At 30.6% G+C, this 12,801-nt stretch overlaps 1 pseudogene; it reads left to right on the top strand.

Annotated features, from left to right (window-relative positions):
* The first annotated feature begins 3,084 nt into the window (after window positions 1–3,084).
* Window positions 3,085–8,864, top strand: LOC132953718 (uncharacterized; annotated as a pseudogene).
* Window positions 8,865–12,801: the final 3,937 nt, after the last annotated feature.

Below are 12,801 nucleotides of genomic sequence, written 5' to 3'. Positions count from 1 at the left end.
GTCATGAACTCGGCCGTACAGCCGACGTATGAGCAAATGCAAAATGCAATATCCGAATTAATGCGAACTAACAATGAACTCCGCCATAAATTATCCTTAATGCAGGCAAATTATAAATTATTACAACTTAATAATGAAGAACTACAATTGGAAGCTAAAAAGTCGCAATTAAATACTGTCATTTCTAATACGTCAGTGTCTAATAATGTTAACGTAGGTGAAAAACCTACACAAAAAAACATCAAAAACCAATTAAATGGAGATACTCAAAAGTATATAAGCATCCGCCAATAACCATCAAAGTTGTGAAACACTTTGATAAACTAAAACAATTACTAATGTGTAAGGAAGCAGCAGGGGAAGAACAGAAATTCAAAATTTTATGAAATAATGAGATAAAAATACTGAAAAGAAATGAAAATCAATTCAGAAGCACAATAAAGACATTAGAAGAAAATAATATTGAATACCATTGGTATCAATTGAAAAGTGAAAAACTGTTTCGAGTTGTGTTACGAGGTATTAATCATGACTCAGATCTGGGTCTAATAAAAAGTGAACTATGCGACCAAGGTCATGAAGTAATCAATTTAACTAATATTCTGATTAAGAAAAAATCTGACCCTAAAACAAAAACAGTGAATGGACTCATATAAATCTACCATTATTTTTCGTAGATTTACAGCCAAAGGAGAATAATAAAGACATATATAACATAAAATTATTATGCCATCAGGTTATAAAAATTGAACCACCGCGTAAAAATAAAGAATTGCTGCAGTGCAAAAACTGCCAAGCATTCGGGCACACACAAAATTACTGTCGCAGATCTGCAGTATGCGTTAAGTGTAGTGAGGGTCATAAAACCACAGACTGTCCTAAACCTAAAAAGATAAAACCAAAATGTGCTAACTGTAATGAAAATCACACGGCCAACTGGAAGGGATGCTTGGCCTATAAAAAAGCAATTGAAAGAGCACATCCGAAACAGGTCACTGTTGTGCAAAGGATGCAACAAAAACCAGCTCAGCCGGTCACAACAAACATTTCGTACGCGAAGATGGCTAGTACTTCAAGTGCTCCAAGAGATAACCATTCTATACCTCAAATGTCAATACATCAACCTAACGAAAATAATGATCCAAGACTTAATGATATTTTAGTTGCGTTAACTAATGTAACACAAACACTAGTAAATATTACAGCGAGAATGGACAAGTTAGAAACAAAACATACTAAGTCCAAAATCACCAAACAGAAAAAGAAATGAACAATACACTTAGGATCATTACATGGAAGGCCAATGGACTAGTATAGCGTAAATAGGAACTTGAAGAACTCCTACATAGAGATAATATCGATATAGCTCTTATATCAGAAATACACTTTACAACGTGGACTTTCTTGAAGATAAGAAACTACCAAACGTATATCACATTACATCCCAGTGGTAGAGCTCGTGGTGGCTCTGCTGGAATAATAAAAGAGTCCATAAAGCACTATGAACACGTAAAATACTCTGAAAACCATATACAAGCTACCAGTGTTGTCGTAAATGACGGTATAAACAACCTCATAGTCACTGCAATTTATTGTCCACCGCAAGGGGGTGCAGATGAAATTAAATTCACAGAATTTTTCCATACCTTGGGCGTAGATTCATAGCTGGAAGAGACTATAATTCTAAACATACACATTGGGGTTCGAGACTTATCACCCCTAAGGGACGTGCTCTACTAAAAGCTGAAAGCAATACCAATGCTGAAATAATTTCTTCTAGAAAAGCAACATATTGGCCATCTGATCAGAACAAGATTCCCGATTTACTAGACTTCTTCGTAATGAAAGGTATATCCTCTAATTATGTCGAAATAATAGAACTCGTGGAATTAACGTCAGATCACATACCAGTGCTTCTCACGTTAAGCTCAAATGTTATAATAAAACAACGTAAGGTGTCACTTACCAATAAAAAAACAAACTGGGACATTTTTAGATCTAATCTAGATAAATGGTAACCCTCACTGGAAGGCTTAGAACGCCAATTGAAATTGATAGCGCTATTGAACAACTAACTAACAATGTTATTAAGGCAGCGAAATTGGCAACGCCTGAAATACCAGCAAAAAGTAATAGTGAAATCACCTACCCTATGGAAATCAGGGAGTTAGTAAAGAAAAAACGAAAAGCGCGGAAAAAATAGCACCGTACGAGAGATCCATTGGATAAAACCATCTGGAACAGCACTTGCAGACTTTTACATGATAAAATAAAAGAAGTCGGCTTTTAAAGCGATTAAAACCAATAATAGAAGCAAGCCAGCTTATTCCTGAAAACCATTTCGGATTTTGGAATAAACACTCAACTATTGAACAGGTTCATCGTGTCACAAATGTGATAAACAATGCACTAGAGGAAAAAAAATATTGCTGTGGGGTATTCCTTGATGTTGCACAAGCTTTCGATAAAATTTGGCACAAAGGATTACATATTAAGCTACGTGAACAGCTGCCACACACTTGGTGCGCACTCATTGAATCCTATCTGGCTGAACGTTAGTTCAGAGTCATACACAATGAAGCAATAATTTACTGGAAAAGCATATCAGCTGGAGTACCACAAGGCAGTGTCATCGGACCCCTTTTGTGTTTACTTTACACAGCTGACATTCCAACTACCAACTACTCTATGACAGCTATGTTTGCCGATGATACAGCAATACTGGCAACTGATGAAGACTAGAAAACTGCAACTGATCAACTTCAACGAACACTTAACAACGTCTCCAATTGGACCAAGCGTTGGAAAATCAAAATTAACAGCGTAAAATCGGTACACGTAAATTATACTTTGCGTAAAAGTGTATACTATAGTATGGTTGGATCAGCAGATCATCCCACAAAACGATTCTGCAAAATACCTATGAATGCACCTCGACTCATGATTAAATTGGAAACATCATGTTCGCCAGAAAAAACTGCAAATTAAACTTAAATTGAGGAAACTTTAGTGGCTAATCGATAGACATTCCGAATTAGATCTCACATCCAAACGTCTTTTGTATGTAGCGATAATTAAACCAATATGGACCTATGGAATACAGCTATGGGGCTGTACCAGTAAGTCCAATATTGAGATAATCCAACGTTGCCAAAACATTGCTCTCCGTACTATTGTTGCAGCATACCGGTACGACAGAAATTACATTATCCACCGAGATTTGATGATGACCTCCGTCCAGGACGAGATTACCAAGTTTGCCAGAAAACACGAGAAAAAACTAGATAAACACACCAATCCAGCAGCAATTCAACTACTTAATAACTCTCAAGACATTAGGTGTCTCAATCGCCGAAGACCATATGACTTAGTATAAATTATAAGACTAAGGCTGGGACCTTTCCACTGGGAGTGATAACCCAAACATGTTTTTTTTTCTTTTTTGTATATATTTACTACTAAATATTTATTCATTAATTTGTTAATATTTAATATGTATGTATACCTCTAACATGTATTGTTAAAGATCATTGATCGTTATAATAAAAAAAGCCTTTGGGTGGTTTTAAAAAAAAAAATTCACCTTCTTGATACGTTCATTCACTGATAATGATATGAACGTCAGACATTTGTAAATAGTGTGCTGTAAATTACAGATGAATCAGCTTATATCGTTAGTGGTGGTAAATGCTGTAAAAGCTATATAGTAAAAAATTATTATTATTTAAAAAAACGGACAATAAGGCTCAACGTCAGTAGACGAACAACCATTACAGTACATAATGAATTGTGACACGTGTAACGTATGTTACATCATTACGTTTATTTTATAATCATCATAATATGCACAATAGGCACGCGAAATTAACGAAATTATGCGCTGACTAAAATATATTAAGCCCCTCCGGTTTAGGTGTCACTTATAATATATTTTATGATTGTAAGGCTCCGGCCAATATGACTATGTAAGAAAATGGTAGTTCTCCGCGATTCCATCACGCACACCAGAACTCCGTACATTTGTGGTAACTTTGTTCGTATGGATCGTACGTAATAATAAATTCGTTGTTTATAATAATAATAATCTAGATCAATCGTTATTTATTTGTAATATTAAGATCCTAATACCTTTCGTGCTCCCGAGCTACGGTAAAAATATATTCAAAAGAACTAATTTCTTCCCTGAATATCTTATATTTAACGGATCATCCCCGACCACGTTACACACGGCTAACGAAATGTAGGACAAGTTGCTTAGCGAATATGAACAAAAGTCGGACTCGAGTGTAACGCTGATTCAACAAAAGTTCTACAGCTAGGTTATGAACCCAGATGACAATATTGCGAGTCATATTTCAAAATTGGAAAGTCTTAGTAGAAAATTAAAGCAGTTAGTTGAACCAATATCCGACTCAATGCTTATGACCAAAATATATTAATGAATTTTCCAGAAAATTACAAACATTTCTACAGTGCATGAGATTCGATACTAAATGTGGACAAAACATTGTTTTATTTGTCATCTAGACACATGGTGGAAGAAACAAGGCAAACTCAGGGTCATGATGCTCAGAGAGATACTGCAAGCAGTAGTGAATTTTTGGCAAAGAAATCGTATGGAACAAATAAAGAATAACTATGTTATACAGCAAAAATTTATCTAAGACACTTTAGGCAGAAATAGTGAATACAGTCGTGTATACAATAAATCATACAGGTAACAGTACAAGAAAGAAAAACACCTTACGAATTATGGTTCAATAAAACACAAGATATAAATCATCTGAAAATATTTGGCAGCGAAGTTTTTGCACGTATACCAAAAGATAAACGAAGAAAATGGGATCAAAAGGGAAGAAAAGGTATTTTCATTGGATACTCAAAAGAACAACAAATGTTTTCCGCTATTTGTTGAAATAAAAATATTATACTACAAACTGAGAATCATCTCTAAGAAGAAAATGTTACCACAAAAAGTACCAATTAATAGATTTTTATAACCTTATAAACATATTTATTTTTTGTTTATCTACGGGTACGCATTAAATAATTAATTATTAAAGTAGTAGGTTTAATTGACATTGAAGAATAATTAAAGCGTAAACATAAAGTCAATAATGCGAATAAGCCAAGACAGTAATCTAGTGATAAAATAAGTAATAAGTTAGTATTTAATGTAAAAATTAGGAATTGTTATGTGAAAATAGCCTTAATAAATTAGGGCATTTTTAATCAACGGGAACAGTCGTCAGTATAATATTATTTTATATATATGTAATATATGTTGAAATATTTTAAGCTGTAAAATATTGACCAGTGATAGTGGCGTATTTAGGAATTTGTCATGGGGAAAGTCCAGATAATTTTCAGAAAACAGAGCTGCGGAGGCAAACCCCCCCTAATTACTCTTTATTTAATAAATATACCATATTTATAAGACTTTATAAAATGTTTGAGTTTTTAATTATTAACTAATAATAATATGTACAAAACAATTTAAAAAAGCGGGTAAGTGGATGTTGCTCTGCTGTACAGTAGCTTACAATGGATTGTATTAAACTTGAATTCAATGATATAATATTATTGTATAAGAAAAACGATTCTGAGCGGATACGGCTTGTCAGTCTGGATATTTTATATTGTTATTATTTATTAAAGCCTGTAAGTTGAATTAATATTAAAATATATTTATTTTTTTTATTCGTTTCTATGGTGATAAACAAAGCGTTAGAAATTGAAATACCATTTTTATGTGGTTTTTCTCGTTATTAAATAACTATTGAGAAAATCAAAATATGACCTCCTTAAAGTATCATCTTGATCTGATTTGCCAAAAGATTAAGTACTTGTATTTAAATCGAAGCACTCCTTCTGGTAGAAATTTTGTATACAGGATCAAAAAAAAATAAAAAAATAAACACCATTGTAAAACTACTAGCTTCATCGCTCCGCTCAGAATCTAATATAGTTATGTTATAAGTTTATAACTTATAACTTTTAAAAAAATACTTCCTTAAGGTTTGAGGATTTTGAGGTTGAAAAAGATATCTCTGGAGTGGCTGTAGATACTGGCAATGTTCAAAACTACAAAATATTTGAATTATAATATAAACTCGGTATTTTTAAACCATTTTCGGTACCAAACTCATAATAACATAAATAATCACGATATTAATTGAAAATGTTGATAACTGAAACTTTGAAATTTTTTTACAAAATCCTTCGTATCTCATGATAAAATTTGTTTTTCTTAATCATGTAAAAACACAACATTTAACATGTACGAGACACGAGTTTAATGAGGGGGGGTCCGGACCCCTTGGACGCAAATATACGTTAAATTGTGCTTGGTATAACAAAGTGTAGTAATCACCAAGTATACAAATACGAGTCCTTAACATTAGATAACAATTTAGTATACTTCTTGTTTCTAAACCATTTTCAAATTATACTAAAATAATATATGCATGTAAACTTATATTATTGTATAAAATGGTATTTGAATTGATAGTTTAATGACATTTTTAAAACCCAAATTATTAAACTACCTATGAAATGTATTTAAAATATATTTTCTATGGATTATATGAAAATTTAAAAATATATCGTTAGATTATTAAAATTGTTTCTTAATACATTTCTAAAATATCAAACAATCGGCCAAAAAATGATTACAAAACATCTTAACAAATTCATTTTCTAGGGAGATTATCACAGGTTGTTTTAAAAACATATTCATATTTAAAAAAATATTTTCTAAACATTTAAAAATTATAATATTGGTATGTGTGTTTTTAGTAAAAATAAGTTAGCGTATTGTGCATGACAATCACCTGCTTCAATTTTACACGTGTAAATAAATGCCGACAAAACTCGGTTCATCTAGTGATGAAAATCGGTTACTGAAAGAGGTCCACTCATATAATATAAGATAGAATATAAGATTATTTATTAAATGTTGGCTATTAATATTATTTCTAAATTACATACACATAGAAACAAATTAAAAAAAATCAGATTCTGTGTACAACATATTGTCACAATCATGTTGTGAAAAGAAAAAATTATAAAGCTATTACACTTTTGAAAATGGTAACCGACTTTACAATATTAAAACATTTTCCAAAATCTATAAATTCAGTATCTTTTTTATTAATCAAAGAACCAACATGTCAAGATTCCACGGAGATTCAATCTTGTTCATTAAATTCAAGGCCTATGTATCAAGATATTAAAATCGAAAATTGTCATTCATCCAAAATCAAACAGCCTCAAAAAATTGTAAAGCCTCCCGAACCAAAAATTTCGAAGGACAAACCAAGTGTTAAAGTTAAGGAGGATAAATCTGTGGAAATGCCTCTATCACCAAAAACACACACATGTGGTAAAGCCATATTGGTGGAATCTCCCACGTTTAGACGAAAAAGCTTATGGATAACTCCTAAGCCATCATCCGTCTACAAGGAACATTATAATTCGATACCTAAAATAATGAATATAAAATATTAAAATATTAGGGATACAGTTTTTAAACTAATCATACCTAGTTTTTTTTTTAAAGAAAGGAGGTCTTATGAGATAAAAATAAAAAAAGTTGGGTAAGTGGAGTTTACGTCAATTGGTCGCATACAATTGATCGTGGTAAAATTGGTCGTTTGGTAAATTGGTCATAGTATAATTTCGTCTTGAAACATGAATACTGGTTTAATATCGTTATGTAGGTACAAATGGACAATAATCATTATTAAATATTTTGCGATGGTAAGTTGAATAACAGCGTGTACAAATGTACAACCAGCATTATTACGCGATTATATTATATTACGATAATAACTATTATCGGATTTCCTTTATCTGGAATACAAATAATAAGTTTCCTCTACAGCAGCGTTTCTCATCCTGTGGTACGCATACCACTAGTGGTACGCGGAAAGCTCGTAGGTGGTACGCTTAGAACATCTCCCTTTATAAAAAAAAATGGAATGGATCGATCACATTAGAAATTATTTGGTATATTTGATATATTTAATAGTAATATAAATAATAATTTAATAGTAATATAAATAATAATTTTACATATTTAATTTTCTTTTTATGCATTAAATGCTTAATTATTATTATCATAATTTTGTAGTTTGTAATACAATTAAATTCCGTATACATGTAAAATAAAATTGTAAAGCCAGAATACATTCAGATGAACATTCCATTCTAAGTGATGTAACCAAAATATCACATGTTCATTTTCCCGATAGTGCCAAAATCGGGCTAAAAAAGCTAAAAGAGCAATGGCAAATTTAAAGGAAACTGAACTAAGTACTCAATCTGTTGTAGCAATTATTGCTTCAGAGGCAATATCATAATATACAATTTGTTTAAACAATAATTTAATTTTCTAGTTTAATATATTATATAACCTAATATAATTTTAAATATTTTTAGTTAAATAGTACAGCAGTTTCCGGTCAAATGCCTGGCTTACCGTTAATGAAAAAGACTATTCTGCACGTAAGAGAACATGAAATTGCAGCACCAGGAATACCACAATCATTATATGATCTTGTAATACCAGAAGATTATAAAAAAAACATCAGATGGTGAGTTTTTTTACTGTTTGATTCTTTTGATCATGACCCGGACAATTGCGATAGATTTGTACTATTTTCAACGGAAGAAAATTTGCAGAAAATGCCTGATTGTGATAATTGGTATGCAGATGGACATTTTCATGTGCACCATGTTTTTTGAAACAACTGTATACTACTCACGGAATACAGGTTTATGCACTCTTACCAAATAAAAAATTGAAAATATATTTTTGTTTGTTGCAAAGTCTAAAAACATTAAACTGAAACTTACTCTGAAATACATATAAACGTACAAATTGTTATTATTTGTAGAAATTCTACATTATACTCTACTCAGAATAAGATTGAACCGCTTCGTGCATGCAGACTGAGCCACCGAACTGTGCCTGACCCCCCTGCGATGGCTATCCGTTCTGTGATTGGCTGACAGTCATCGCCAGCCGTCGTCGAAGCCTGTGCTATCGCTCTCACTGATGTCCGGATTGTGGTGGGGATGCGTGGTAAAAACGTGTTTTGGTCTGCCTTTTGGTTCAATCTTATTCTGAATAGAGTATAATTATTGCGAATCGCGATTTGCGATTTGCGATTCAATAATAATTGAACGCAGGTACCGTATTATAGATTACATTGAAATAGAGATTTGGATTTTTGGAGTTTGTTTTATGACAATTCTGCTGTACACATAATAATATTCTTATTTCTTAGTATTACTAAACTTTTATAGATATATGATTTTATAATTATATTACTTATAACTAACTTATTAACTTATCTAATATACCTACTATTATACAGATAAAATATCTAGGTATTGGATTTTAGAACCGAAAAAAACCAAAATAACCTGTAACAATTGTTACATCATTACTTATATTTCATAAACATAATAATATGCACAATAGTAATATATTATAATATATACGTTTATGCTATATATAACAATATTATGTACCTTCAACGACCATGAATTAACCGGTTACAGATTAGATTGAAAGAATATAATTAACGTAGGACTACCTTCACCGTTTAAACCTTAAATCGTCCGGCGCAACCCATTTATCGTAGCCCATTTGCGCCCCAAATCATAACCCATATGCGCCCGATTCAGATCAGGTGAAAATCGTGCAACGTTGCCATTTATTGAGTATATTGGCGTGTAACTATAAAATCTAAAATAATATTTGATCGTTTCCCAAGCTAATCGAAACCAATATCCACATCGATAAAGAAAATAATATTTTGTCGTTAGTCGTGCTAATCGAAATTGTAAAATCCCAATCGATAAAGATTATATTATATAAAAATGCATTTATCAGTTGTATTTTATGTGTCAGTTACATCAGTACGTGAATAGTGAGTACTACTAGAATGGAATTTTATATAACTACTTCAAAAAAACAAAAACTTTGTTTAGTTTTTCGTTATTTTAAATATAACGTGAGTAGAACCCTTGTTTCTGAAGTTGACATTGTGTAAAAAAAAACCTGTAGTGCGTATGTCAAAACCAATAATTCAAAAATGAAGTTAACCGAAATTAAAGACAGCCATACCCATGATCCGGAAACTGAAGAAAGTGTAAACTTACTGGACGTTCAAGGTAGGTGTAAAAGAAAAGTGTGTGAAGATTTAACTTTACGACCTAATAAAATAATACGTACAGAGCTTTCCACGTGCAGCACCACTTCAGAAAGTCTATATACCGAGAACGTCGAAAAATATTACCCTCAGTTCCTAAATCACTCAACGAAGCAATTGAACAGATTTATAATTTAGTAATTTTAACAAATAAAAACGAAGAGTTTACATATGTTGATAATGTAAATAATATTATTTTGATTACATGTAAAACGAATTTAAATGTTTTATGCGATTTCAACTATTCTGATATTTTTGGTGATGGTACTTTTACTTATAGACCATCACATTTTTATCAAATGTATGGTATTCATATATATATAATATATATATATGTAAATGGATTTTATATACCACTTGTTATTGCATTTTTACCATCAAAATCATTTGAATGTTATAGGGCTATGTGGAACTTTATTTGCCATGTATGAACAAATAAATTACAAAAAAATTGTACACCATTATCAATCCATTTAGATTTTGATATCGCAGCACACAAAGCATTTCTAAATGTATTTCCATACAGCAAAATAAGAGCCTGTAGATTTCATTTAGGTCAATCTTGGTACCGAAAAATAAATTCTTTGTCAGATCTTAAAAATTTTTACATGAATCAGTCATGCGATATCGCTAAATGGTTAACATTATTTTTTGGGTTACCATTTTTACCGTCAAATGAAGTGGAAGATGCCTATTTTGATTTACAAAACTTAACTCCAGATTTCAATTTGACAAATTTATCCGAATTTTCTGATTATGTATTTAATAACTATATCATTAAAGGATGTCCATTTCCACCATCAATTTGGGCTGAACCACCAACAGACGCACCTCGTACCACAAATTGCGCTGAATCATTTCACAAGCACTTTAACTCCCAATTTTATTCACCTCATCCTCCATTGACTAGTGTAATTGAAAATTTAAAACTTATACAAAGAGAATCATATCTAAAAATAAATGAAATCAAGAAGGGTAAAATAAAACCACGACGTAAAGAGGAAAAAGAAAAAATAAAACTTACTTATGAAGCGTGGGATGAGTACAGAGGAAAACACTTAAATAAAATAGAATACTTAAAAAAATTTCTTATAAATTTCGGGGAATCAATTTATAATAACTGTATGATTATTTTAATATTATTATAATTTAATTATTTTTTGTATTATTAACATTCTTATTATTGACTAGTGTACCTATATTATTAATATTGATTATTTTTGACGTAGGATTTAATATTTTTAAAAAATCTAAAACGACAACTGACAACAGTGACAACTAATATGTATTATTTATTTTGATTTATTTTGGTTCTATATAAATTTAATTTAATGGATTATTAATAATATTTAAAATTTAGATGCATATGTGATATTATTGTAATTGTATTTATTAATTATTTTGATTTTACGTAAAAATGTTTCTATTTGAAATTTATAATTTAATGCAATATAAATAATATTTATATATATATAATATGTATACTGTTTAGTATTTAACATTATTTTTAAAATTATTACTTTTTTTTAATTTTGATTTACATAGGATTGTATATTTTTAAACAACAACGGCAACGTTGCATGCAAAATGTGCGCATTTGGGCTATAAATCAGGGTGTTAAGTTTTTTATTTTGGGCGCATGTCCATAACCCTCGGGGTGCAAATGGGCTACTCTTGGGTGCAAATGGGCTACAGCCAAATCGTCAACGACCATAAACCAACCAGTTACAGATCAGATTTAAGGAGTACGTAGAATTGTGTGGCTACTCAAACAAAACATATAATTTTTCAGGTCGGAAAAACATTTATTAAAATTCAAAAACAAACATAAATAATTCGCTTAATCAAGATTCCTGCTCCTGAGAAAATGTATATTTAAAAGAAACTAACTTCTTCCTTGAGTATTTTATATTTAACTGGTCCTTCTCTCGACCACGTTACATATTGGTGGAGGCGCCGAAGCCTGTAATAATTACAGTTTTATTCAGGTCCTAGGATTTAGTTTTAGTTAATTTATAATTTAAAGTAGTTTAAAAAATAATTTTTTCTTAAGTAAAATTTTAATTATAAGTGAGATAATGTTTTGAATAAAGGAAGTTTAAGTAATTAATGTTGACTATATAGGTTTTAAAAGAAAATTTAAGTTTTAAGAAAGATAAACGAATGTGAAATAAATAAATTTAATTAGAAGCCAGAAAAGTTTTGAATAACACATTTTTGAGTGATAATATTCAGCATAGATTTTAAGTATTAAGGTAACAATTAGTATATAGTATGTTAAAATATATTGGATTGTTTAAAATTTAAACATACATAAAATAAAAAGAGGTTAGAAAAGTTAACCATAGTTAATCTATTTAGACCAAGTGTTTTTTTGTTAGTAGTGGCAGATAAATAATGGAATGTGGTACTTAAAAAATAACGATAATAATCTAACTATAAATTTAAATACAGAAAATATTAAATTGGTTTTTTAGAGTTTTAATTTATTGAAAGCTGATAGGGAAGAATTATTAGAACTTCTTAATAATTTAACGTTAGAACAAGTACAGATTTTATTTACTGCTAGTAACGCAAT

The sequence above is a fragment of the Metopolophium dirhodum genome, chromosome 1 (genome assembly GCF_019925205.1).
Source record: "Metopolophium dirhodum isolate CAU chromosome 1, ASM1992520v1, whole genome shotgun sequence".
NCBI classification, from domain to species: domain Eukaryota; kingdom Metazoa; phylum Arthropoda; class Insecta; order Hemiptera; family Aphididae; genus Metopolophium; species Metopolophium dirhodum.
The sequence above is the reverse complement of the archived record's forward strand: the minus strand, read 5'-3'. Positions and strand labels throughout refer to the sequence as shown.